The sequence below is a fragment of the Drosophila eugracilis genome, unplaced genomic scaffold, assembly GCF_018153835.1.
Source record: "Drosophila eugracilis isolate 14026-0451.02 unplaced genomic scaffold, ASM1815383v1 contig_75, whole genome shotgun sequence".
NCBI lineage: Eukaryota > Metazoa > Arthropoda > Insecta > Diptera > Drosophilidae > Drosophila > Drosophila eugracilis.
The window spans coordinates 2,778,803-2,805,374 of NW_024573645.1; the positions used below are offsets into that span (position 1 = coordinate 2,778,803).

The following is a 26,572-nucleotide window of genomic DNA, read 5'->3' on the forward strand; positions in this document are numbered from 1 at the left end:
AAGCAAAGCTGAAAATAAAAAATCAAAAAGCAAACAGTAAAGCCATGAAATTTGATGTCATAGACCAGGTTTAGCGACCCAACCCGCTTGGTGGCCAAAAAGTTTGTGGCTCTCTCTTGCCTCGAATTTCGGTTACCAATCCACCTTCATTACGTTTATTTTCCAGCTCTTCAAGGCCAGGGCATATCAAATTGTTTAACGACTTTTTCTTTATTGTCTGTCACCTTAGACTTAGTTTGCTTTTTGTTTGTTTGTTTCTTTGTTGTTCTTCTCTTTCAGCAGTTTTGATAATGTTCAGCGATGACGGCATGGAAATGGTGTTGTTGGTTTGCCCGATTTTTATGAGCTTTCTAGCAGCCAAATGACTTTCAGTTGTCAGCAAATGTAAATTTACAAATGGCCTGATATGAAAAGTACCCCAGGAATGGCCTTCCACTTACTCATTTTCCTGGTAATAAATGGTTCCGCAAAACCCCTTGATATGAGGGTATTCGGAATCCCGAATGTGAATCATTCTAATGGCTTCAAGTTACTTACTTTTATTTCCATGACAGAGTGGTCTGAAACCTATTTATATTCGTTGTTATTTTGGCCAAGAAAAGTGACTCAGCGAATGAGCTAAGTCTTCTAGTTACTTTTTTAGTTGATTTAAAACTTAAATTCTATGAAAGTTCTTGAAGATTTCCTGCTTTTTAGATGGAATCTTGTTTGGCCTTATCCACAGTTGTCAACCCCTTGGGCTGCGCTCAAGCACATTTTTTCCTTTTAGCTCATTTTATTTTCTTTTTTCCAAGCAGACTTTTGGCTGTCAGGAAAGGCTTTTGGAGCTTGTCGAGTTGAGAACTCTGTTTTTCTTTTCACTGTTTCTGTTCTTAATGGAATTGTTAATGCTAATCGCACTTTGGTGCAGCTGCAGAACGAAACAAGCTTTATTTTCCTCTTGTATTTATTGTTAGCCTTAGTTGCTCGTTTCTCTGTTGGTTGCCTCAAAATTTATGCTTAACGTTAATTTGGGCCGAAATGGAATTCAGGGCTTGAAGAGCGCCCATAAAGTTGCCTCCAAGTGCAGCGCAAATTTGAAGTAAGGCCAAAATGAGGGGGATTGCAGAAGGACAATGATGAGGATGATGATGGCGTCGGCCATTCCCCTAAAGCGGCATTTGTGCATCATTTACAATAAACGTCGTTGGGGGCCGTCAACGCCATCATTAAAAGCACAATTCCTTGGCGCTTAGGTCCTTTGATGGAACAAGAAAACGAGAAAGCGATGAGGAAAAGCTGATATTATGAGTTACACTTAAGACTGGATAATCGTCTCAAGACTACTTCAGTTCTGTGCAATTTTTTTAAAATTTTTCCCGGGAACAACTTTATAAGATTTTACTGGAATATTCTAGAAATATGATTCCCTTTCAAGTTGCATTTTTAAATATATTCCCAGTTTGCTTTGCAAAACCCCTCAGGGGGCTTTTTTCTACACGCCATTTAATCAAATTTACAGGCTTATCAACAAAAAAAAACCCAGAAAAAAGCAGCCAAAAATATCTTAATAAAAAAGCGCACGCCCACGGAGATAAATGAAATGCAAAGAGATTCAGTCCCATCTCACTTTATTTGCTTATCTATTTATTCGTATTATTTGTAGCTTTTACCCTCATTGTTTCGTCTTGTTGCGGCTGCTTTTTTGTATTTGTTTTTATTTTTTTACTTTTCCTGGGATCCTTGGCTAAATTAATAAATTAAATTGGCGTGCAAACAATTTTGTGGCTCTCTCTCGGCGCTTTTTATTGCATTTGCATTCGTTATAAATGCTGGATGGAATGGTTAGGGTAGGGTAAGAAGAGTAGGGAGACGTCTTGTTACAATGTCAATCATGATTATCGCGGTTGTTTCTTTTTTTTGTATTTATTTCATGCCTTGACTTTGACTTTGGCAATTTGTTTTAATTTAAGGGGAGAACGATAAATCTTGGAGAGGAACGTATAAGTAATGCTTAGGTCAGCAGTAAAATGATTAATATTGCTTTCTTTTGTTCGACTTTTAAGCAAATATCACAACTATTTGACTTTTTATTTGAGGTTCTAAAAGAAAAACACTTGTTTTTGTTATCTTTATATACGTAATAAATTTCAGATACCCATTAAATGGTTTAAAATGTCTTAAAAATAAAGTGTTGACTATTTTATGGTCGGGTATTAAGTTTGTTTTTTCTAGAAGGTGGCTTCTGTTAATCAAATCTTAACTTGATTTTGGCTGTAGTTTCATTCCCCTTTTTCTTATCTAACTGAAAAAAAAACTCTTCTAGCTCTCCTTCACTTCTAGCTTTCTACTTCTCTCCCAGACTTTCCCTCCTCTTTCCGAGTTATTCTACCGATTCGAGTGGCCTATCCTGGCCCCAAGTCTTTAATTTGGTTTTTGGGGTTCAGGAGCAAATCTTTTGCCTATGCCTCTTTTTTCTGCTGGTGCTGCTGACAACGCCACTTTCGGCTCTGTTCAGGAAGGGCAATAAAAATTGTTTGCTCCTGTATATATGCCTGGCTGTTTCTTTTCCTACTTTTTGCCCCACCATCTCGTTTGGCCATTTTAGGCCTAGTCCCTGCCACACGCACCGACCACAAGAAGAACAACAACAACAGGAATGATAAGGCAGCAGGAGAAAAGAAAAAAGAGGGAAAGAATTTTCCTTAACAATTATCGCATTGGGTTTTTATAACTGCGCCTAGACCTACGAAAATTGTTGTGACTCACCACGAACACACGCACAAAAGTCATAGCTAATAATAAATACACACATATATACATTTTCCTTTTTGGCCAGGAAAATTTTCTAAGGTGCCAGTCGTGCTCTGTTCGTGGTGTTGTTGTTGTTTACTGCTGACGTGTGCATGCCATAAAAATCCAGCAAAGTAAGAGACGACCTTGCCTTGGCAACAGAACGAACAGCCACGAAAAGTGTGTGTGGGATATTTTTCTTGTTAGCAGCAGGGTTTGGTAGCGATTTCTGGGCTGATATTTTGACTAGCGAGTATCCGCCGAAGGGAATGGGACTCAATTTGCATTACATTTACTTTGTTCGCATAATATTTTATAGATATATGTACATGTGTGGTGGGGGTACATATAAGCCCAGATATGTTCATACAAATTGAAGATTTTATAACCGAAAGAGTTGTTGGGCTACAAGGAAGAAGTTCAGAGTTTGTGTGGTATTTAACTTTAGGTGTTGTTTTTATAGCATAAAAATATAGTACTAAAAAATACAATAAAATATTTGTATACCTAAAAATATTCATACTGAATACCATTAAAAAGAAGCTTCAATTTGTGGTTCAGTTTTATTTCTAGAATCATAAATAAAACATGCTTATTCTCACATTAAATATTCCAACTTTTAGTTTCTATTTTGATTTCATACCAAAGCCAAGTCAGCTCTCCTTCGATGAAGATGTCGGTCTTGGTTTATGGGATCATATATAAAATTTGATTAGCTGCTGCCATTGCCGATACACACTTGGCGCCAGTTTAATGAAGCAATCAATCCTGCCGCTCTCTGTCTCTCTCTTAGCTTTTCCTTTGAAACCTCTTTGATTGGGGTTAGCTCGGAAAACAATAAAACTTCCCACTGACCCATCGTAAATCTCGCAGCGGGACTGAAACTGAGAGATGCGTATAATTTTTGAAGAACCCATTCCTTGATTTTTCTTGTTTTTATTTTGTTCTCCCTTTTTCTTCGGATGAAAGAACAAAAGCCGGAAACCCCCCAAAAAAAGTGTTGCCTACATTTGTGGGACTACTCGCTTCCTTTACGGTCTTGTTTAGATATTGCCCGGAAAACAGAAGCCTGACCTTTAACTCAACTGTTGTTTTTGCCACGACCTGTGTGTGTGTGTGTGTGTCTTCTGGGTGTGTGTGCGTGAGTTCGTTTTTAAGGTGACCCAAGACGAGGCAAAAGGAAAAACTCAAAGTTCACCGCTCGAGGCGCACTTGTAACTTTCCACATAAATTAACTGTCAAAAAGGGCAGCATCCTTGGGTGTGGGGAAAAGCATCCTGCTGCCCAGGAATTTCCTTGTAAATTTGTCTTGTAATTACATTTGCCAGTTGTTGTTTCTGTTTCTGTTTTTTCTCTTCGCCACTGCCTCTGTTTTTCAGTCTAATAACAATCATAATTAATCAAAAACTTGAAAAACAAATAAAAGTATTCCATTTCTTCAGCCTTAATTGAGTTGAAGTGAAGAAGTGAAATTAAGTATACGCATATTGCGTATACGACATGTGTTATTATGTGGCGATAGCCATGTACTAATGCCATTTCATGGCAATTTAAGCGTACTTTTTACTTGTTATCAAACAATAAAATAACAAGTAAGCAATATATAATTTGATCAACTTAAATTGCATTTAAGAGTTAACACATTACGCATACGCCATGTGTGCGCAGGAATGTACATTAATTGCATCAATCGATTGGAATTAATACGATTACTATATTCATGAATTCCCTGGTTAATACAATCTATGATAGGATTGGCCAATGAAATCAATATTTAATTTAAGCCAATTTACAGCGAGAAAAGGGAATTCATTTCTCTTTCTCTCTCTCTTCTCCACAATAAAAAAACCAAACAATTACAAATGCAATGAATAAATTTAGTGAATGAAAATCACAAAAAAAAAAGTATATATGCTGGCATAACAATAATCATATTCCCATGCCCTGTCATAAATTATACATATGTCAGGCCAGGATATATAGGCCTAGGATATTTGCTGAGGATACCTGTCGTCCTCTTTGGTCTACTAACTCCTGGCACAGTAACAATTTAAGCTCCATTTTGACTGCGACAAGGCCAAATCTATTTGCGTTCCTCTGGATTTTCTTTGCCTTTGTCTGCTGATGCATAAATAAATCTTCAAATTAGTCAAGTCAAATGGGAAATTTGTCAAGTTTTGGCTGGTCTTGCCTTCTTTTCCTTCCACAAATGCGTGCGAAGATAGTCGCAGTTTTTCCAGCTTTCCTTTGTCTTGTCTCTCTGCTGGGTTTTTGCGTCGATAAAACATTTTGATTTATTTAGGAGTTCAGCCAAGGCAACAGTGTTTGTTTGCCTTGGCACCGGCATGTGTATTTATCCAGATATATATATATATACCTATATCCAGCTATATATGCACATCCTTCCAAGGTGGATTATGTGTGTGTGTGTGTGCGTGGGTAAGTATGGCTGCTTTCTTGGGTTTATACCCATGACGTTGACCTCGCCTTGCAATCGCTTTTGACTATACAATTAGTTGTGGGCGTGGCCAGCGGGCGTGGCTTGTCCTGATATATCCCTGAGTATGTTTCAAGTTGTTTGCTAATTAGCAACAATTTGCCCTTCGCACACACAGCAGAACGCACATAATGACGGCCCTATGCCGAAGAAGTTCATTATGAAAAATGTTCTTACTTTCTTGCAGCCTCTTCTTTTCGTTCGCTTTCAAAAGGCATCCTAATGAATAGTCATAAATTTGTTAAACTTTTCCCACAGTTTTCGGCAGCGTGTTTGGCTTAATGTCTGGCCAATTTATTGGCAATTTCTTTGCCATCACCTGATGCTGAAGCCACGCCCTAACATAAATTGTCTCTCAATCTCCCGTTCGGTTTCCTAGCCCAAATTTGACATTTCTCATATCAGCATTTCCTTTACTTTTTTTTTTTTGTTTTTGTTTGGGTTTGACTTTGATTTATTTATTCGTTATTTAAGGAGTATATATTTTGGTTTTTATCAAGTACACACACTTCGTTGAGTTATCAGGCAATTTAGAGCCAGAACAAGTGAATTTGCTAGGCTTGTCAATCAGTCCGTCCGTCCAGCAATAATGATAATGGCAAACCGATAAGATTTGTAGCTTAATGAAATTGAAATGGAAATCCAAGTAGGAAATACTTAGCTCATGAGTAATTGTTGCTTCAGGATTTTTGGGTTTCTCGTTGAGTTTGTGCTTAAGTGTTGTGTTGTGAATGAAAGTAGATTAGAATTGGCTTCAAAGTTTTATAAGAGCAGAGCTTCAGCCTTGTATCAGCTGGCATTCGTGTGATGTGGTTATCAGTATATACTCGTAAAGAGCTGACGGAGATATGAAGTTTAGTAGCAAGAGATAAGGGATTTTAAACTTGAAATTTGGGAAAATTACCAAATATTCAAGGTGAAGAAGTGTAGTTACTTGGAAAGGTATTTGCTTTCACATCATCATAACTCCCTTAGCTACCAACTATTGCCTATATCTCACCCATTCATATATTGCCCCTCCGGTCATTTATCATACCCCATTTTCCTGTTTTCTGGCAATTTTTCTTCGTCTCCTATACAAATTTTCCGCCTGCGGGCAACTAAACTCGTATATATGTGTTTATTTTAGGGCGTGTCTGCATCGATTTACATTATAATAATGCTCTCTTCTGTGAGATATTCCATATTTCATGGCGTGTGAGTGCATAGCATAAATATTTTTGGACAGACGGAACACGTGCCATCAGAAAACAAAAACTAAAAAAAAAAGAGAAGAAAAACATACCGAGCGGATTATTATATATCCATGTGGCAGCCACGTGCTGTTCTAACCGGCCAAAAAATGTTATTTTCCAACTAACTTGGAACACCAAAAATGAACAGAAACGCAAAAGTTTGCTCGGTCGGTTGCATTTTTCATTTATGAGAAAAAAGGCAGTCAGGAAAAGCGCCCCAGAGTAGCAGCATAAACCAGAAAGGAAGAAAAAGACGATGAGAAGCAAAAACCATTTTGCAACAGATATGGGTGGGCGGATATGGAAGATTTGGAGAGAGCATTATAGTGGGGAGGGGGGTATAAACATCTCTCATTTGGCCGCAAAAAGTTTGGCATTGTGGTTTGGATTCTATCTCCCTCCCTCTCTCTCTCTCTCTTTCTCTTTCTATCTGTCTCCTTCGCTCTTTTTGGCAATTTTGAATTTCAATATGAAAAGCCAGTCAGTCCTGCTACACTTCCCCAGAGCCCCCTCTAGCGGCGCCACTTTGCCCATTTGTCGGTAATTAATTTTGTGAGTGGTTTTCCATTAATTTCAGAGAATTTTAGATCATCGTTCGGGCGATGAGCTTCAAAATCAATTAATTTCCGTTCTGTTTTCGGTTGAAGGAGGGAGGCTGTGCAACATGTGACAAAGATGACTTGATTTTGGTTAGGAGAAGTCTTGCTTTTGAGTGCTTCTCTCAATGGGAAAAGGATATCTTTCGTAGCAAGTTCTTATAATTGTTAATTAAAACAATAATGAAAGCTTTGTTTGGGATTTAATATGATTTTCCACACACAAACATTCACTTAAATTGCAATCTTAACGATTGAATATGATGTCGTAACATCCTTAAAAGCGCAGTAAAGGGAAAACTTTGTCTTACAATTGAACTGACAATTAAACTCGTAAAATGCAGTTGCCTGGCAAATGTCATTTGCTTGACAACTTTTTAAAGGAAAAGCAGTGAAGAAAACCATTGAAAGTTTCCATTTTCGAACAACTTTGTGTTTGTGTGTGTGTGTGTGTGGGTGTAGTATATGTGTTTGGGGGTATCCGTTATCCGATAGCAAACCGCTAGTGCTGTCGCATCCTGTCAAACGGCAACAGCAGCTGCCATCCGATCTGTGTGTATGTGAGTGTGTTGGGGGATGTCCTTGTTGCAACTGCGTTAAAAATCACTTGGCATGTCCATAAAATCCTCTCCAGATCCCAACAGCAGTTCGTTTCCCCCCAAGTAACGGAAACTGCAGCAGACAGAACCTTAATAAATTTCAGCACATAACCACCGTAAATAAGGAACTTTACTGGGTGACAAACATCCCACCGGGGGGGGGGGAGTGAGGAGCAAGAATGGGTGTTTTTTGGGCGAATCAATCGATGGATTTTCTGCTTGTCTGGTTGTAATTTTCGATGTTTCTTTTATATCGCCGAACAATATTTGATCGCTTGGCTGAATTGCTTGCCTTTTCTGCATTTCTGCATCCTTGACGCGGGGAGATGGCTCAAACATATTGTCCTTGTGTTGGTTCAACCTTCAGCTGGTCTTGCTCTCTCGCTCTGTTTGCTTTTTGAGTGTGCTGCGGAATTTGCATAGTTTTCATTTAATTTACACGCAGTTTGAAGCCGAAAATTGGTTGTGAAATGGCAGAGAACCATAACAATTCCTGTCGCACTGCGGAAATAGTAAAACGTTTTTGGCATACGTTTCTGTCACACTAACCAAAAAAAGGTGGACAGGAATATAATTTATCATAAAGAGCTTTTGAAATAAATATTTTATTATTTGGTGACCACAAAATGAGAAAATATTCAACCAGTTCAGCAACAATAAACGTGATGTACATAATCTAAACCATGTTTTTATCACCCTCCAGGTGAAATTTTGTGGGGAAACGACTGACACGCCATTTTCCTGCAAGCAATGTAAAATTCATTAAATAAACAACTTTCGCTAATTTGTGTAATTATTTATATTTATGGGACAGCTGCAAATTTCCGCACGTTTCGCGCTCATCCTGTCTGTTGCTCCTGGTACTACGCACACATTCATGCACGCCTGCACACACCACACACACACTCACACATCCTGTGAGAGGTTGCAAATTAAATGAGCGCCCATAAGTAGGCAACACATTTCATGTATATATTTTCAATGATTTTTCGGGACTCACGCACAGGCAGTTTTCCAATTCTCCTCTTCCTCCGTCTTCTTCTCCATGAACGCCATTCCTTTTAAATGGCTGCCATTTACTTTCCGTTTCCGTTACATTCTGTGCACGACTTGTCCCGATAAGATATCACGGATATCGGGGTTGTGAGCAGCAGTAGAGAAGGTCGACGTCGCCGCCTTCCCATTGTCTGCCTTGTGCCGCTCATGTAATTTGATTCGCTTTTGCCGCCACCGCCTTCGTCCTCGTTTTTAGTGCAAATATGGGTTAATGCGATTTTTATGTCATTTATTTTACTGATTTCTGTGAGCTTTTCCCGTCTTTTCTTGTTGGTTATTCACTGCTTGGAAATTCATTTTGCCCCAAAAAAATCAATACAGCAATTTGACTTAACATATAATCATCAAACTATATGCCTAGGCCATTATTTCTCAGGCTAAATTAGCCTCAGGCCAAGATGGCGTTTCTGACATTTCTGAGCAATAAATCGATATTGCAGTGCTTAATGGGCTCACACTATTATTTCTCAGGCATGAAACCACATTGCGTATACGTAATGGAAAATTGGTTTTTGCATCGCTTGGGTACTTAATAAGACGTCATGTATTTTGCAGTGTTAGGCAAAGCAATTATTGTTTTGCCATGATTATTTCATTTGGAAATCTTCAGGGTATATTTAGTCTTAATGGTGATTAAGGTGATTTAAATTAATATTCCTATTGTGTTATCAAGAAACTAAATTTGCTGACAGCACATTGCGTAATCTTCTCTTCTGAGCAATCAAGTTTGGTCAACTATTTTTGTATGCATTTTTAAAGTCAATTATTCTGCCGAAAATCTGTCAGCAATGCAATTTTGATAAACTTTTGCCCACAAGAAGAATACTTAATTTTCCTGAGTTCCTTTTTTCAAAGCACTTTTCCTATTCCAATGAATAAAAATAAATGAAAACTTTTAAAAACATTCAAACTACCTACCTGCAGTCTGTCAACGAAGAAAATTGTTAGTTCCAAAGTTGTTTCTGCTTCAGACCACATTGCGTATACGGGATTTGGGAGTAATCAAAACGGGTATCTTGCAACCCCAACTGTTGACACTTACATGTCAGCCGCATGGCAGCCATGTTGGCCACAAGATTTTGCAACAGCCAACTACGTATGTACATGCAACTGTGTATGCGTGTGCTTGTCAAGGACTCGTTGTGGGACACCAAAAAAAGGCAATCCCCATAGTCAAGCAGCTTAACTCGCATTTATTATTTACCATAATTGAAATGAACAACATAGATTTGCATATGAAAAGGCCAATTAAGAGTAGCAAAAAATCGAATCGATAGTAATTCATTATAGTTATTAACAGATGGTTGGCTCGCAAAGCCTGTGAGATATTGGAACTGCCATCGTTATATAAGATATGCAAGGAAAATATCACAGAATATGTTTATATATATATATAATACTGCACTCGGATAGCGGAATGTTGAGCTCGTCACTATATGTGCATGTCAAATGTGCGTGATGGCAACGCAACCAGACGTGACCTCATCCACAGACCATCCGACTCCCTCAAACCGCCCACCTGCCACCCAACAATCGCCCTGTTTGGCAAATATATATACTCACTCTACCTATTGATGCGGCATGTGGCAAAAAGCATGAAATGTTTGCGCTTGTTTAACAATTGCTAAACATTCGGAACGCCCTGTGCCAGCGGTGTATATAAACAGAGGGAGAGATGTATATCTCGTCTCGGTGTAAAAATCCATCTAGCACTGACCCACTAAAAAGGGAGATAAAGAAGCGGTTTGATGTATATATTTTATCTTTATATATTATATAAAATGATATAATGAGGATGATGTACCATTCTTATATAGAATTAATCACTAAAAAATAAAATCCCTCTTTGACTTCCAAAATCAAGACCTTCAACTAGTAGCATGAACTCTCATTGCTTCTCTATAACAATAATATTCCCATTACAACACTTTGACCAACAAACTGTAACTTGGCTAACGAAAAATGGTTTCTGACTAACTTTTTTGTGGCACATTTATCGATTAAAAGCGAATCGAACGAATGAAAACTTTTCACCCGCACAAGTATTTTTATTTCAATAACTATTCAGAAACTTTTAATTGCCTTGCACTTCGTGTTTATTCATATATAATGCATTTTCCTTTGTTTGCGGGATATCAAATGGAAATTGAAATCTCGCTTTAAGAGAGAGATTAGCTGGGTTTTGGCAAACAAAAATTTCAAATTTCAATTTGTACTTCCCATTATTGGTGCCTTGTCCATGGCACATGAATATTTTATCACTGATTCTGGCAATTATTTATTAAACATGTACTTTATTGTTAGTGTTAGTGTTGTTTATCGATTGCGTATGCATCTGTTCTCGAACAATATAAATTTTATGGAAATATGTTTGCATTTTGGTTTTATTAGGGAAAATTTTCCCATGACGTCAAACGGTGTCGGTAGATAATGAATGGATATTTTGCATGTCTCTCGTTTGCTGTTTTGTTTTCTGTTTTTTTGTTTTTAAATATTCACGCCTTTCGCTGTGTTAATTGTGGCCTTCCGGTGAATCATTTTCACCCATTCCCAAGCTGCGGTTACCAACGCCAATTGACTCTCTGGTCATTGTAATTATATTTAACTAGATGCGATATTTTGTTGTCTCTCTACTTGAGGTGCAAGTCACGCTATCTAAGTACACTGAGGAAAAGGAGGGGTGACTTGAGTTCGAGATATTAACATCAATATCTTATTAAAGATGTGCACTTATTGGGGAATAATAAGACGAGAAAAGAGCATTTAAATGGTGAAATAAACTTCACATTTTATAACTTTACTTTCTCAGTGCAGTTTTAAATCGATTTTAATGGGTAAATAATTGCTGCAGGTGAATATTTTCATACTTAATGAACTCCGACGAACCCTTAAGCTGGCATCAATATATATTTAATTTACAAAGAAAAAAAGATGATGAAACAGTCATGTTATATATCCTTTATGACGGCGGAACTTTGCTCTTATTTTGCGTAATCCTTGTGGCATTTGCGGCATTCTTCTCGCTTATTCAAATTCCTTTGTGAAGCGGACAATTGGGCGTCAGTTGATTGCATTTTGTGGTAGCTTCCGCGTTTTTTAATGGCAACTTCTCTGTTGCCAGAGAGAGACTCTGTGTGTTTGTTCTTGCCTCGTGCAATTTAACGCCAACGCGGTCATATTTGCCGTCTCATTTTAATAATTCCCGCTGTCGGGTCCTTTCGCACCCAGTAGTTGGTTTGTTGGCTTGTGCCATCTGCAAACAATGCGAAAAATGAGCTAAAGCAGAGCAATGTTGCCATGAAATATTTAACGGACCCCCTGCGCCGCTCCATTTTGTGCCATTATGTGTGTGTGTGTGTCTGTCTGTGTTTGGGTGTGTAAATAAACGCTGCATAAATGAGGGCGCGCGTGATGTATTCATGAATGATGACAACTAGCGAATGCCCGACCTTGTCATTGTTTTAGGGCATTACGTACGTCTTCTATAGTTTTATCTGATTCTTCCTGATAGTCTAACATTAATGCAACTGACAAAAAGACGTGTTCTGTGCGGGCTAAAATTACAAATTTGTATTCTTAGATTTAACATTTGAGTTTATGAATATTTTATCAAAGTTTAAAAATGGGAAACTGTTCTATTTGATTACTTTGTGTCTAGTTTTAGTTTTCTTTTTTCACTTGTTCTATCTCCTCGTTGACTTCTGCTGAACGCTTACTGAGTGACAAATTTTCGCGTTGAATAATTTATAAAGTCAGAGACCAGTGTTTCAAATTGCTCAGCACATTCCGTCTGTCAGCAGAGCAAAAAAGAAAAGCACTGAGAAAAATTTTAATTAAAAATCATTTTGGATATATGATTTAAAATATTTAAAAATTTTAAAAGGACTACTATTAGCATAACACTTGCATTTCTAAACGCCAAGGAAATCTCCTTGAGGAGAGAATTTCAAAGGTACTTCTTCAGATTAAAGTACTTTTTTCCAGTACCGCCAGCTTTCTTGGAAGTTTGCCTAGACTAGAAAATCCCTTAGAGAAAGGAAGTTCAAAGGTACTTTGGGGATTTAAGTTCGTTTTTCGGCGTTGCCACCTGTATTTGTAACTCTGCCTAGACTAGAAAATCCATTTGAGAAAGGAAAAAATAAAAGTGTTGCCACCTTTCTTGAAAGTTTGCCTAGACTAGAAAATCCCTTTGAGGAAGGAAATTTAAAAGTACTCTTTGGCATTTAGTTATTTTTTCCAGTGCTGCCTCCTCTCTTTGCTACTCTACCGCTGCCTCTGCTGACCAACAAGCGAGTCAATTAAAGTGCAGTGCAAACACTGAATCCGTCATGTGCAGATGAGTTTTGCAGTACATGTCGTCAGTTTGTTTGCACTTTTCCACCCTTTTTTAATGTTGGAATAAACTCTTTTTTTCAACCATTAAAAGAAAAATCCATTTAATGAGTCCATTTATAAAATTGTAATGAAAAGAGCAAGGGATTATTCTAATTAATCTAATTTGCTAAGCATATGAAGGGTTAAGTTTGTTATCTACGAAAAGTATTTATAAAAATTACTTATTAATGAATTAAGCATTAAGATATGCTAAATTTTAATAATTATATGTACAAAATCTTAGATAAAAAAAAACATAAAACCTTTCAATTGATCATCAAATTTGTAAAGGCAATTTTATAGCCCAACCGCTGGGAATATCCGTCTATCTATTAATTGTTAAATTTCCATCAGGGTTTGGCAGCCATTTCAGCGACAATTTTGTATAGTTTGCATTTCAATTTGTTTGCGGTGACTGTGTGAAAAAAAGCTCTGCTCCTGCGTGACGAGGCATCGATTTTTTTTTTTTTTTTTTGTTCCAGCTATTTGCTGACCACGCCCACTTGATTGCATTAGCCCCGATCGGCGTCAGTGGGTTGTGCATGCAAAATGTGCTACCCCCCAAGAGAGGGAGAGGTCAGCTAGCCATAGCCAACTCCCAGTGGATTTCAGTTGGTCAGAATTTATTTCGCAACGCCGTTGTAAAGATTCCCTCTTTTGTTCTTCGACTGTTGGGTAGCAGGGAATTTAACAGTACATATATATATATATATAAATGTGTATAGTTTTATGCTTATATAATACGTGACGAAGTCTGCATGGCAAGCAGCGTACACACACAGTCGCCGGAACGCAAATAGCAACAGCTTGGCCTGAAATAAAAAATATGTTGTAAATACGTGCGTCTAACATATGTACTTGACTAGTCGGCCATATAAGGCGGAGGGCTCCTCCTTCCCTCCTTCTCCTTCCTCCATGGATCCCTAATAGGGGTTGGCCCCAATTCGGGGCACAGATTGTATGTTGTGTACACATCGTAAAACCAAACTGAAACTGAAAAATTACTTGTCAAACCATCAGAAGAGGGCCTACATTTGGGAGGGCATATCTAATATAGCCAAGTTGCGAACTTGTTGAACCCCCCAAAGTGTTTTAGATAAAAGTCCATAAAATTCAAAGCTTTCCTTATTGGGAAAAACGTATAAGAAAAACATAAAGTAAGCTGGTTTTACAAGGATTTTTAAATTGATTTAAAAGAAAGAAAAATATATTCAAATTCGAAAAGAGAAAAATGTTTCTCTCTGTGCAATTTTCCCTTCTTAGTTCTATGCAGTTGAGCACATTGTCCCCAGGTAATTGAGCCGTAGCTGCTGTTGAATTTCCCACTGCATTTTCACCTTCCCCAGTTAGCAGCAAGCCAAATAATTGGCCTTTGTGCTTAGAATGGGTCACAGTGGCTTACAACAGTACGCTTCCCTTCAGCTATTGTCAGGGATCTGTGGGCGTGAGTGTAATGCCTCAACAAAAGGACAATGAACCACGTCAATTTCCGACAATCCAGCGGTTTGCCTTTGGCTGAAGTTTAATGCTAATCAGTCATTTGATCATTTTCCCTCCCCCCCTCACACACACACACACAACTGCAGACATCAATCTGTGGCAAGCAATTTGAACTTTGACATAAGCCGTGTGATGCAATTATGCAAAATGCTGGTGAAAGATTTCCATTAAGAGATTTCCCTGTAAAGGATTTAAGATTGAACCTAACTTAAAGCGAAACTTAAACTTAATTGGGAAATCATCATCGACTTTGTGGATACACCAAAATCCATTTTCCTGCAGGGGCACCACTTGAATTTCCTTATTTACGATCTTCTCTTCACATTGATTACGTCACTTTGGTTTTTATGGTTTTGTTTTTGTGTGGGGGCTGTGGGTGAATGAGCAAACAGCTTGAGAATTTCCGTCTTATCCAAGTGTCTAATGAAAGTTTTTCGCCAAAAAAAACTTTTCCCGATTAACATTCTCCATGTTTCGCTCATTTCGCCTTTGGTTTTATTTGGATGAGATGGATTTTGTTACTACTTACTTGGCTTTTTTCTTTGTTTTTCTTTCTTTCTTTTTTTTTTGGATAAGGCGCCATCTTGGGCTGCTTTTCTTTTTATCGGAAACTTGCATTTAACACGCAACTTGGCAAGGTTTACATAAAGAAAAATTAGGAATAACTATAAAGATATTATTATTAAAGCATAAAAGTCAGTTTGACTAGGGAAAACTAAAGTTTAATATTAAAGATTTTCTGAACGATTGCCTAGCAATTAGGGTTAAAAGGCTTGCAGGCAACTTAACTAAAGGTTAAATTTGGATAGCACGGGAAGGTCGTACGATGATATAGCTTGATTGAGGACCAAAGTTTTTCTCTTTATATAGAAAATATAAAGAAAAACTGGAAAAGGGAGAGAAGAGGGAGACCAGAACCAGAGAGCGAGACGTGCTAAATTTGGAAATGGAAATTAAGTTAGCGCCAAAAGCAAGGCGGGGCACACCACCAGGCACACAAACTTGAAGCAGGCGCCTCCAATATGGCGTCAGGTGGTGGCCATTGTGAAGCGGGGCGTGTAGGTGGTGGTGTATTTCAGCGGGTGGTATGTGCCTGTTTGGGTGTTCGTTCAGGGCTGAACATAAATAAAACTCCACTTGACAACAAGGAGCTTCGGTGCTGTTGCTTTTCCAGCTCCTGTGGTTGCTGTGGCCTTTGTTGTTGTGCTTGCTCATTTAGCTCTTCTTTGCTAATGTTGTTGTTTTTGTTTTTGTTCTTGTTGTTGTTTATTGTCGCAAGCTAAACAAACAAACACTTGACTACACGCACGTACAGTGTGCCATCCAGAAAACCCAAGCCCCCATAAGCCCACATCCCCGCAGCTGTCGCTCTTTTTTGGTTGCGGGGCGTGCTAATGTGCAGAAAAAGCAAATTTACATTTAGTGCTGCATATTTTAGGGGGTTCCTTAGTCGTCCTGCGTCCTCGTATCCCTAATAAAAACTGCAAAATCTCTGAAATTGATTTATGTCATTTGCAATTCCAGCAACGCCAGTTTGTTTTTTATGGTGACACAGAAAAACTTTTCAGTTTTCAGTTTTAATTTAAAAATAATCGATACTTGGTTAGTTTGCGAAAGGCCAAAAATGAAATTTGAGTAATTGGATTTTCTTTAAAGCTACTTAGTTGGTTTCGAAAATTATTCAGTAGTAGTAGAAGTGAGTCCCGAAATGCAAAGTTATCTCAATAAACTTGAAGAACGCCAAATTGAATGAACTCTGGACAAAATTCAAGAGAAAGTTGCTGAACAAAAGTTGGCTTCAAATTGCAATTAAATTTAACTGGGTTAAATTTAGCAGAGCCACGCACTTGGACTACTAGACCCAACGCTAAAAAGCTAAAAAACACATCACCACCACCCACTGGCTTATATATATTTATATAAATATATATAGATAAAAAGCCCAGCGAAGGAGCTTAAATCAAATCGCATAAGTTGGCAGCTTTTAATGAAGGAAGAGCAATGTGGGGGGATTCTTGAGGAAACGGGATGAGCTCGGCTCAGGCTTTGGAGACGCCGCCGCCGTCGCCGCCGCCACTTCATCAGGCATTCAAAATCCTCAACTTTAGCAGCAGAGTTAAGTCGCTGCTGCCAGTTTAATCCCAAGTGCCTTCGTTCTTGCGTTCCCAATCTTCTTCTCTCCACCATCAACGTCCTGCATCCTTCCATCCTTTGAAGAACTCTCCCTGTGCGTTTGTCGTTCTGCTCGAGTTGATGAAACGAGCAAGTCCCAGGGCCTAAGTCCATGTATTTATGTGTGCCGTAGGTTTCGGGGAGCCATGAAACTTTTTAGCCCCTGCACAGAGAGAAAAAACGAAGCTTAAAATGGGTAAAATGAAGTTTTAGATGAAATTAAAATCAGTTTTCAATAAAAATTTATATTAACATTTATATAGAAATTTTATAATTTTTAAATAATTTAAATATGTTTTAAATACGACCTTCTTTCCTCTCTGTGTAAATTCCATTTTGCATAGAATTTGTCCTATCCGAGGCAATGAAATCTGTAGGGCAAGAAGGGAATTCCAACCCCGCACGGGTTGTCTATTTTTAAGAGGGGCAACTTGTGGGAGTTGGGGGCAAGGGAGAACTGGGAGCGTAGGACGTGTTTGGCTTGTGGATGGGTGGCTTTTAGAATGTCGCTTGTCTCACCGACCTCGAGTCATAAATTGGGCACAGTGGCAGCATAACAATAAGTCAGAAACACACACACAGTGGGCCATTGGGCCAACGCTTGCTCCTCTTCCTTCTTCTCCATTTCATGCATAAATTTAAGAGAGCTACTATAGGAAAAGAGAGAGGGAGATCCAAAGGAAACGCTTGACTTGGCAACAGTTCTGAGTTCCCAGATCTCGTCCAGGTTCACGTCCAAAAACCTCACCGCTGTGTGTGTCCGAACTTGGGAACTTGGCAAGGGCGACGTCGTCATTTGTGCAAACATAAAACCATTGTAAACAAACATGGCCAAACGCTTAATGCCAACACACAAACTCTCACACACACACACACACACGATGAAGGACCCTAGCATAAGCTGTAAGTTAAACCGTTAAAATTGGTTTACACAGACATGGTGGGTGGTATGATGAGATCCTAACAAGAGAGCAGGGAGTAAGAAAAGGTAGTACGGTGTGGAGTGTGCCAGTGACAGGAACCATTGTTGTCAGATAGTTTTTATCCCCGCCGTCGTTGCTCCAGTCCGGCCACCTTATCTGCATTGCTATCGGTCTTCTGTTCTGTTTGGTTGTTCCTCTGCCACTTTGCCAACAAACAAGAAGTTGGCCAAGTACTCGAGCATCATCCAAGTACAGTGGTAATCCGAGCTGCAGACACTCAAGTTTACTGCTCAAATAAGTTGGTTGGAGGGAGGCAAGTGAAATGGATATTCAAAGGAATATCATCATGTAGACATGAGATGATTGCGATACAAATTCATAAAAAGAGTGTGTACACAAAATTATGTTATGTATACGCACCGTGAGCCAGCAGTAAATGAAGCTTCTTTGGCTTAATTCTTAAAGCAACTTAAATCCGATCTAAATCCTCTGAAAAAAAGAAATCATTTCAAATAGCAAGAAGTATTCTCTTTTTCGGCATTCCTAGCCAATACCTACTTTATGTGGCCTTCAACGAAGAGCTGTAGGTATTCGGTAGTTGTTTATCCTGCTGGCCCAGAGTCAAGAGCCAACCAGGCATCCTTACCATCATTTCCTTACTCCTTTGCTGTCACTTAACCGCACGCGCCTATAAGCAGGCAATACATTTTAACGGTAATGGAGAACGGGAACGAAACGGGAGGAAAAGAAAGGAGAGCAGGTGGCAGGTGGGCACAGGCATGGGAGTGGGCATGCTGGCTTACTCATCACTTATGGCCATTATGTGATTGTCGCTGCATGGCAGGCGGCGCAAAGAAATGTATGTAAATCCATCCACATTCCCTTTGCAATTCCGAAATGTGTAATGACCATGATGATCTGGATGATGATGTTGGATGTTGATGAGGACAACGTACCTGCCTGCCCTAATTTGCATATGTGGGCGACAGAGTGCATCTGTGCAGCCCACACAATGTGTGTTACTTTATGTATTTAGTATATATATGCAGTCATAAGTGGTGCTAAATGCATTCCAAATAGGAAAGCGTTTTGTTCCTTAAAAAGGAATAAATAGGAATTTGCAGATTTTCTATGCCTTTTCCCTTCTTAAACCAAATATAGGTAGAACCTTAGAAATGAGACCCCAACTTGCCACAGTCTTCTTTTGAATGCTCTTCTCGCTGCAAAACCTTGCAGCAGGGCCACCACCTATTCCCATTGTTGACTGTCGGACGCAATTTGCAATGGTGGCAGAGAGTCCTTGATGGTTCAATTTGCAGTCCGGCAGCCACCCTCGCTGCTGAAATCAATGTGTGGCCATGTAGCCATGTGGGTGTGTCCTGCTACGCCCCTGATTGAGTTACATGCAGCATTACCCATGGAGCCGCCCCCATAGTCCGAACGGCTGGTCAGGATTCGTGCAGAGGATTTGCGTAAGCGAACCACATAAATAGTGATGGAATCCCAATGCCGCCACCTGCAGTATATAGTCAAACGACACCCAGTCAACCCACACTCACCCACTCACTCACAGACCCACTCCCTCAGCCAACCATTCAACCCACATTGTCCACCTGAAAGGTCGGAGATGGGTGGAGAAGACCACAAATCCCCAGCATGCGCCGAGTTCGGAGGTGAGCGGCACAGTGGGTTATGGGTTACAGCACGTGTCCTGTGCCGGCAGCTTTGCCAACATCTCTCGCCCAGGCAATTTGCTCCTGCGGTTTGTCCTAATGCCATGGCCCTCTGCCTGCCTGTGTCTGCCTGTCTGCCTGGCTGGTTGCTCCTCCATTTGCTGTCTCGTTTCGCTGATGGATGACCATCAAAATTCCCACCATTATCGTCCGCTCAGCCTTTTGTGCACCCTTTGTTCTTGCTGCTCGATTGCCCGCCTGAAGTTGACCGATTAACTTCCCTCGGCGACACAAAAGCCATGCTCTGTTTTTCCAGCTTTTCATCTGGCTTTTGTTTGCAATTCCATAAACAAATTTTAGTTAAAATTAGAAGCAGCGTGGGGCAGGGTTTTCCCGGGATTTTGGTTCAAGGCTTAACTTTCCCTCTTCCTAGGAATTTTTCCATTGGAACTGTGCATCCCTGAAACTGGGAATTGCTGTATTTAAGAAATTTTTTCTTAACTAAAACACTTCTCTGACTCGGGAACCAACTTTAAGAAATCAAAATTCAACTCTGGTTCGTATCTTTCCGGTTCTGTTAGTTCACTTTCCCTTTCACTTTCACTCAAATCATAAATGTTAAATTTTGTCAAGGGCTGAGCTCCTTCCCCAAGGAGCTGGGCAAACAGTTTCGTTCAACTTCACTGCGCTTCAATCTCCAATCGCTGGATGTCTCCCTGGGAGACGAACTAATTTGCATACTTTTCCAGGCCTTTGTTTTATAAGGGGGCGGCTTCTTACAGAGGTGATAGTAGTGGTAAGATTGGCTTGGTGGGGTTGGTAGGAGCTGTCCCTCAATTAAACTGTCATGTCAAAGTCAGTCGCGTCAGTGGCGGCGGCATTGAAGATTGTCGATGCCCATCGGGGTTATCGGGAGGATCTCTCTGGTTGAGAGTGTTCAGCTTCCATCTTGCCTCTCGCTGTGTTAGCTTTTACGGCCCATTCTGGCCCCGGCATGTCACTCGGATTTTAAGTGCCAGCCTCGGTTGTTAGTTAGCCCCCTATGCCAACCCCTATATCCCCCTGTTTGTCTCTAGTTCAATTCAATTTACTGCCTGGCTGTTGCTATTTTAGGCCTAGTCTCCAAATGGCTGGCACAGCAGCTCAGCCATTGCCTTTTGACATTTCAAATTGATTCTCAGCGATTTATGTATATCATTTCCACCCACACAAAGAAAACGCCACACATCCTATCGCGTTGGCATGTTGGGTGGATGTGTCCTCCGGTTTTGTTGGCCATGCAAATAGCAGCAAATTATCCTGCTTTTGTGGTATTTTTTACGAGTGCATGCTGTGGATGTAACCGCACCAGAGCTGCCTTTGAGCGGATAAACATTTATAATTGGGTGATGCTATAGCCTTGATGATAAGCTTAAAGGTATTGGAATAATTATTATAAATAATTATGTCCATTTCCTCAAAAATTCCTCAATTCACAAAACATCCTACAGATTTTCAGTTCTCCCACCTAATTGACTTTTAATGCAAGTTTCCACCGCAAGGACCTATAAACCAGGAAACTTCCCTAATGAGGCTTAGCAGTAAAAGTAAACTTAAATGCAAATCCACTCTGGTCGTATATTCTACGAAACTGGAATGAGGTTTTTGGCTAACCACATGCTCGAACTTACAACCAAAACTTGTCAGCAGTTATGAAAGAGAGCCTGGGCCATAAAATAAGCGAATACTTAACCCAGTTACTTGGAGTCAAGGTCGTGTTAAATCCAACCACCAACTCGGCTCAGAGATGAGTGGAAATTAAATCACCTGTCCTACAACTGGGAGACAAACTCTGAAATCCTCTGCTCAGACTGGCTAGGCAATATTGATAAATGATTGACTTTAATGCCTTTCTATATCTGACCTTTCCTCTTCACAATGAGAGATCAATTTGGCTGGCGGAGATGCCGTGGGAGGATGGCAACTATTTTTAAACATTTGTGTGGGTCAGGCCAAAAAGCAAATATAAAAGCAGAGAGAGGAGATGGAAAAAACGGCGGGCCAATGCAGTGACGCAAATTACTTGATTTTCACACTGAGAAAATGAATAGGAAAAGCCAAAAAAACGAATTTAAAATTTTTACCATAAATTTCTCAGGTTTGGAAACTAAAAAGAGGTTCCGTTTGAGTAGATAACTTCGGTATTGAAACTGTTTTAATTTGGAAAACTTTCAAATCGATGACCATTTTGCTTGCAGTTTTTTCTCTTTATGGCGTGGGATGTTTGCTGGCTAGTCAGTGGGTGGCGGCAGGATATCGCGACTCTAGCTGATGTCATCAGCCAGACGACAAGGACCAGTGGCTTCTGTTTCTCTGACGTTTTTCGTCTTGGTTGCCTAAAGCCAAATTAAATAAATAGAAAATGTTTTTGTTGCTGTTGTTCGGCATCGGTCTAATGAAATTCTAACACGCGCCACACTTGAAGTAGGCGATGAATGTGTGTCCTGGCGATGTGGCTGTGTGTGGGTATAGGTTGTATGGGTATTTGTGAGCAGCTGGTCATAATGAGCCACTTGAGTGGCGCACACGCATGCAAAAAGCATTCGAGGCTAAAGTCGTTCTGTGGTCGGTTGGTCGGTTGGTCGCTCGGTGGTTCCAACATCATCTGACCTTCGACTAGAGACAATGCCAAGGCAGGCTCGGGGAGGTAGAGGGGTAGGTGGATATTGTGGCAAGGCCAGGATTCTGTTTGGCTGGTGGTGTGAATAGGTGGGTGTGGGTACTACTGCCTGTGCGGGTGTGTGGCATGAGCTCAACTTCCTGTTGCTGGACCTCCGCCAACATGCACAGGGGAAATAACTGCTAGATTTCACATTAGTTGCAATCTGGAAATCTGTGGAAAACCCATTCCACTAAACCCTGAGTGCTCAATGAGCGCCTTTGTGGTCAGAGCTTAGAAGTTTTAATGATAATAGAGATGAGGAATCTCTTCAAGTAGAAGTTTAAACTGAGTTCTTAATTCTTGGAAATTGTTTTTAATGGCTGAGTAGCCGCTGTCTAATGATAGTTGAGTTTTTTAAAGAGTTTTCATTTTCTCTGAGTGTACTGCTGATGCCCCACATGGTCTGAGATTTCATATCCGCTCCTCGTTTGTCGCATTGCCATTGCCGTGGACGTGTTCGCTAGACTTTCGCAATGGTGAGATTGCAATTGGAAATCGCGTAGAGGAGAGAGTATTGTAATTTGCCGCAAGCTACAGTTTGACAATCATTTAACACTTTTTCGTATATTTCTCGCTCTAGATAAAAACCAAACGCAGTCGCCCAATGCATATAAATGAGCGCAGGAGCCCGGGAAACACGTAGCCAGCAAGGAAAGGAGAGCCAAAAAGGATACCTCATCCCTTGAAGAGCGGCGGTGGTGGCTCTAATTAAGACAGGCCTGGTCTGGTTTGGTCTGGTCTGGGCCAAAATTAATGGAACCCACGAGCGGCGGAGCGTTTTCGGTGTTCACACAAATTAAATTCCATGAAGTTTATTTGCTGTAAATGAGGCAGTGGCAGAAGGAGTGGAAGTGCTGGCCCTAATTCAATTTCCTCTCGTCCTTAACCCTTCTTTTCTGTGCCCCGTTAGTACGTGTTGCCATGTTGCCATGTTACCATTTACCACTTAGAAGCGAAGGAATAGGCCTACTCCTAAACATTTATACAAAAACACACACACACAGATGCTAAATCAGATTCGTTCGATTTATATTCGTTAGATTTTCCATGTAAATAGTCATTATAATTATTATTGTGGTCTACGTTGATCTCTAGCCTCGGGCAGAGTCAGCGATAAACCTTGAAAAGAAAAGGAAACACAAAAATTGTAAACATAAATCTAATATTTATTACGAAACTTCAAATTTGTGCATCTCGCAAATGCTATGATTACAAAATTAAAAAACAAAACGAGAATGAGACGAAGGAGGAGATAGCAGAGGGCAAATCTATTAATTAGTAATTATTATAATGTGATGTTATATATATAAATCAATCGATAAACAAGAAACCTAAAGCAAATTAAAACGGAAGGAAAAATGAAATATACAAAACTGTTAACCAACGTAACAAATTTCACTAAGTAGATTTTTCGAATTAAATTTAAATTATAATAATTAAAAGTATAGCAAACTTAAAAACAAAATAACTTTGCTGTATACACGAGATAAAACTGCGTTTTTCTACTTAAAAACCAAAAGGAATATGTAAAATGATTTTTCAGATTTAGATTACCCCATATACCCTTAATTAATAATTATACATATATAAATTACAAATTCTATGTAAATGTTGTGCGTATATAAAAGCAAAGGAAAACAAAACAAAGTAGACACCCACACTTCTATATCTTTCAGTTATTTATTATGTGTGTGCTATATCCTCTTCTATATGTATACATTACAAAAAACAAAAACAAAAACAAAAACAAAAAAGAGCGCTTGGCTTCGTCTAGCAAACATTTTGGGCCTTAAAGCAACCTACTCAAGCCGGGGCCTTGGTGTTCTTCTTATTACCCAGCATTCTTCAGATCAATATATATGTATGTATCTATATACCCCCGGGGAGGGGGGCAACCCACACACTACTACTAATGGTTATTCTATATCTAAACGTGAATGTGTTCGTTTCTAAACTTGTAAAAAAGCACGCCTCCCTCTCCGCTCAGACACGAAATGTTTGTAAAATATTGACAGAGGAGGCGAAAACGAAATTAACTTACAAAATATTTATAATATTTCCGGGAGTAAAGGAAGAAAACATTTTAGTTTTTCTACTTGAATCGCATTTCTTCCACTTTTCAAACAAAAAACCAAATCCAATTTAAATGACAAAATTGATACGATGAATTGAATTTTGAGTCCTTTCAATCCTCGAGCTCAAAACGAAACCCTAATAAACAAATTAATAATAATGAAGTTTCTAGGTTCTATTATTTAGTTGTCTTGTTATTTATATGTTTAGCTTTAGTTTTTGTCTAATTTATTTCTAAGTTTTGGCTCCGCAATAAATACAGACAATTATATATATTTTTTCTATAATTTGTTTCATTTTTATTATTTTCGATTCGTGAAAAAGAATGATGAAAAACCAAAAAAAAAAAAAAAAAGAAATGAAAACTAAAAAATTGATAACAAATGAATTGCTAAATTTAAGCGCAAAAGTTCAATTAATAAAAATTAGAATTTTAATATTAACATAATTTGGACTATTTATATATACATACGCATATATATACAACTCTATATATGAATAATTAGTAACAAATCAAATCAATTTCCATAACAACCGCCAGAAAAAAAGCAAAAAAAATATATATATATTCTTAGTGACGAGTGCAAGAACAAACACTCGTGCAATTGTACTTTAAAATTGAATAAAATTCAAAAAAGAAAACGAAAACGAAAAAAAAACCAATGAACAGTGAAGAATGGAAAGGAACAAGTGGAATGGAATGCAACTCTGCTTTGCGCAGCGTTGCCAATGTCAACTTGCAGGCAGCCTTTAGAAGAGTACAGAGCAACCGTCGAAACACAAGCAGACTCCTCACTCACACACAAGGCTTGAGATCTCAATAGAGCGAAAAAGGGATAAATAGATAGCGAGTTGATATGATCATGATTAACGGTGGATGTGTCGTGCATGTTGGGAGAGCAGCAATCGCAACAATAATTCCAGGCATATCGAAGCATTTTTACTCAGCACTCAGACGACAGCAATCAGCGAAATCGGCAACCAAAACTGATGGCAATAACAAGCAAAAGGTAACCAATTCGGGATCAGAGAGCGAAGACAAACAGAGAGCGATACAAACAAACAAACAAACACACACAGACACAGAAACAGAACACACAATCACAATAAAGGACGAACGCGACAAGTAAAAAAGAAAACTTAACGGGATTCACATATGTATATTCAAGAAGCAATAATGAAAGTATATTTCCAAGTATGATAAAAAGAAAAACAACAACCAAGAAAGTCAAGAACTAACATGAATAAATATTTATACATATATTTTAATTATAGTTACAAATTAGCATATATATATAAAAATTATACATACATACAAAAATATATACCGAAGATAGTCCAAATAATTTAGCAAGATGAAATGAAAACCGAAAAGCGAAAAACAAAGTAAACTTTAATATTTACAAAATATTAAAATATCAATGTGCAATTTAACAAGCGTTTAAAACACCACACACTGAAACACACACAGCCACACAAAATTAATGCTACACCTATATATACAAACATATACATATGTAAACCGATTATAAAACATTATATATGCGTATATAAAAAGTCGATACGAAATAACGATCCATTTAAAAATGATAAAAGGCAAGAGACAAGGCGAGCGACAAACTTTAGTGGCGAGGAAAAAAGAAAATACAATTTAGTTTTGTGTGCGCACAGGAACACCACAGTAAACCCTACTTAAAAAGGAAATCAAAATTCAACTAACAAACAACCACACGAAACGAAGCCGTGCTAAATGCTACAAGAAGCGGTTCAAGTCAAGTTTTTGAGCAAATACTCATAATTGTTAAAAATGTTTAAATAATATAATAACAAAAACAAAACACAAAAAAAATAATTAAAACCACAAAATAAAAATCCGTAACAAAAAATAAATTGCATATTATCATATATTTTCTCTCTCCTTAGACAATTTAGTTAATTATGAAAAGTAATGAAAAACAAACATTATACTTAAGTGTTAGTCTTATATATAAATAAATATATGATTAATTAATAAAAACGATAAAAGCAGAAAAAGAAAATCAAGGAACAGCAGCCGACGAATGAGATGTGAAAGAGCACAGTAACAGCAAAACAAAACAAAACCAAAAAAAAAAAACAAAGTGAAAAGAAAATAAAATAAAAAACCAGCAAAGAAACAAAATCGAAATGAGAAAAACAAAACTTAAATTAAGAAATTAGATTTGCCTTTGTGTTAAATATCAAGTGTGTTTCTTATTACCATTATTATTATAATTTTTTCATTTCCAATTGGTCAGACGTGTGAAATGATTTCCTTACATATTGATTGAGAAATAAAAATTATTAAACAAAAAAGCAAGCAATTGTGTTTTTAATCTTACTCCCTAGTTACGGCATGGTTTCCTAGGCTCTATAATTATTT

General features: G+C 38.6%; 1 protein-coding gene and 1 long non-coding RNA gene across 3 annotated transcripts in view; both read left to right on the plus strand.

Annotated features, from left to right (window-relative positions):
- LOC108116612 overlaps nt 1-26,509 on the plus strand; it is a 38,071-nt gene extending 11,562 nt beyond the window's left edge. Inside the window, exon 2 of the long non-coding RNA XR_001772845.2 lies at nt 22,679-26,509. This is a non-coding gene — a long non-coding RNA (uncharacterized LOC108116612). The remainder of the gene's footprint in view (nt 1-22,678) is intronic.
- The window catches only part of LOC108116611 (eukaryotic translation initiation factor 4E type 2), a 47,667-nt gene that overhangs the window by 19,747 nt on the left and 1,348 nt on the right, over nt 1-26,572 (plus strand). The gene's annotated exons all lie outside the window — the stretch shown is intronic.